This window comes from Limulus polyphemus, unplaced genomic scaffold (assembly GCF_000517525.1).
Source record: "Limulus polyphemus unplaced genomic scaffold, Limulus_polyphemus-2.1.2 Scaffold4100, whole genome shotgun sequence".
Taxonomy (NCBI): Eukaryota; Metazoa; Arthropoda; class Merostomata; order Xiphosura; family Limulidae; genus Limulus; species Limulus polyphemus.
Window position 1 is genome coordinate 44,793 of NW_013669710.1, and position 2,776 is coordinate 47,568.

General features: G+C 33.8%; 1 protein-coding gene across 1 annotated transcript in view; it reads left to right on the forward strand.

Annotated features, from left to right (window-relative positions):
* The first annotated feature begins 1,531 nt into the window (after positions 1–1,531).
* The window catches only part of LOC106470585 (la protein homolog), a 30,296-nt gene continuing 29,051 nt past the window's right edge, over positions 1,532–2,776 (forward strand). The window contains exon 1 of the mRNA XM_013931149.2: positions 1,532–1,604. The gene's annotated coding sequence lies outside the window, so the exon portion shown is untranslated. The remainder of the gene's footprint in view (positions 1,605–2,776) is intronic.

Below are 2,776 nucleotides of genomic sequence, written 5' to 3' on the forward strand. Positions count from 1 at the left end.
TGCTGTACTATATTCTCTAGCTCTTAATCAAAACTGAGAAATGACGCTAATTTATACAGTTTACTTCAGGTTTTTTAATTCAGAAACTTGTAAAAACAAAATATTATTTTGGTTGTTCACATGAATACATATATATAAGTAATTATGTCTCCACAGAGAGACATACTGATTTTCTATGATTTCTTAATTCTTCTCCTGGCCTGGCATGGCCAGGTGGTTAGGGTACTCGACTCGTAATCTGCAGATCGCGGGTTCGAATTCCCGTCCCACCAAGCATTCTCATTTTTTCAGCCGTGGGGTCGTTATAATGTGTCTGTCAATCCCACTATTCGGTGATAAAAGAGAATCCCAAAAGTTGGTGGTAATGACTAGTTTTTTACTGCTAGATTAGGGACGGGTAGTCCTCGTGTAGCTTTGTACGAAATTCTAAATAAACAGAGAAGTAATCTTCCTTTTTATTCCAAACTCTTTTCAATCAACTGCCATTCCTTCATTTCTCAACAGATTGACTTGAATCTTGGTAGAGTTATATATCGATCTAATACACCCAGAATTAGACCTTTTTAAAGGGATTTTATATAGTCATATTTACAGCAAATATAAATTATCCTGCGTTCACTACACTGACATTAAAAAGGTGGATTTTTGCATTTTTAGTCTTTTTTTATGGAGGTCAGAGCTTACAAAAAAGCGCAATTTGGGGTTTTTGGTTAATTACTCGGTCATATTTTGACAAATGTACATCAGATTTGGTATAAATATACTTTTCAATAGGTCCTATACATTGACAAACAAAAATGGTGAATTTGCCCGTTTTTAGTAATAATAGGTGAAGGGGTCATCATGGCACAATAATTTTAGGGTTTTTGACAATTACTCCGCCGTATATGGGCCAATTTACCAGGGATTTGGCTCAAAGATACTTTTTTAGAGGTCCCAAACAGAGATATAAGCAATTTTTAAAAATTTATCTTTTGTTTAATTTTTCAACCAGGAAAGCGCCTTTCTTTTGTTTGTAGTTAAGCACAACGGCTATCTGTGCTCTACCCACCACAGGTATCGAAACACGGTTTTTAGCGTTGTAAGTCCACAGCCAAGAAAGCACTCTTGAGGTTTTAGTGAACTATTCATGTCTATGTCAACCAACTTACACGAGTTTTGGTACAAAGATACCTACTTTGAGGTCATAAGCAGTGAGGTAGTAAGAAAATTTTTGATTTTTCTTTTGTCAAAATTGGCCATGTTGGAATTGCGTAGTGGATACATGTTGCATTCGCCTGCGAATGATGACCTTTTTAATTAATAATTACTTTTGTTACCAAAATACAAAATATATGTATAGCTTCAGTTCCTTATTTGAAAATTTTTAAGTTATTTAAGATTATTTTCTATGTTCATAAATGCACTTTTCATTAATAGTTCAATTTGTTTTACATTTTTATTTTATATATTTCAATCTGTTTCATTTATAAAGGAATACAGCGTGTATTTTCTTATATAAGCATTTTTATAGGGTAACGTCGCAACCAGATAAAGGCTGAGAGCGAGAATAATAACGTTAAAACCACGTTGTTTCATGATATAGGTGTAAGTGGGTGATTTAGGTAAGGGTAGGAAAATTTCATTTTAAATAAGTTCTTATTAAGTTAAGGCAGATTAATATAAATTTTAATTGAGATATGTATTTGAGTAAGGAAGCACATTATGCTAATATAATAATAGGTAGGCAAAGAACGATTTATAAGCATAAACTGATTAAAAAAAGTTTTATTCATGTAATAGTTGGAACAATCGTTGATCATCATTCGACAGAACATTGATCAATACTAAGTAATACAAAGTTTATTTATATTTAGAAAGACAAAAGATAAGGATTAAGTGTGACGGAAATGGTGTCAGCAGGTGACAGAATATAGGTAAAGGCAGGGGTGAAATTCTAAAAAAAAGTAGCGGTACTCAGCAAGGTGAAGTGGACCTGTTTTTGAGAAACAAAAGAAAGTGCGTGTAAACATAAAAAAATAGAAGGCGGCTCAAATAAGTCCCAGTACTAGTACCGCCTTAAAAAATAAGTTCAGGTTGTCGGCGATATTAGGTAATGGTGAGTACCAGCAGAATTTCTCTCCTGGGTAAAGGTTAAGTCTGGTCAAGTGTATGAACGGTGAATTGGCTTTGTCAAATACTATTGATGTTGCTAGGGTCATTATCACAGTTTAGTGAGAGATAATTTGACTTAATGATTTTGATTCTGTAGTTTCTAAACGGTCTTTCTCTTTTAGTTTTGTTGGTGTAGGAGAAGCATTTCATCCCAAAGTATTTCGTGACCTGTTACATATTGATTATATGTTAAAGGACAATTCCAGATATCTGCTTTAACATAACATCAGTGTGAAACTGATCACAAAATACTTTGGGATGAAATTCTTCTCTTACACCAACTCAAAACTAAAAAAAGAAAGAGACTGTTTAGAAACTATAGAAATATTCAAAGCAAACAATCTGTCACTAAATAGTGATAATGGCCCTAGCAACATCAGTCTTATTTGGCAAGGTCTATTCACTATTGATACACTTGATCAGACTTGATACCTATATCCTGTCATCTGCTGACACCATTTCCCTCACGTCTAATCTTTGTAAATTGTAATGGTGTGTATATATATATATATATATATATATATCTGCTGTACCGTACTACTCCGTCCGTTCGGCCGTACAGACAGTCGTCCCGTTTTAGTAATAAGTAGGTAGGAACGGGTCACTCAGTGGCACAATAATT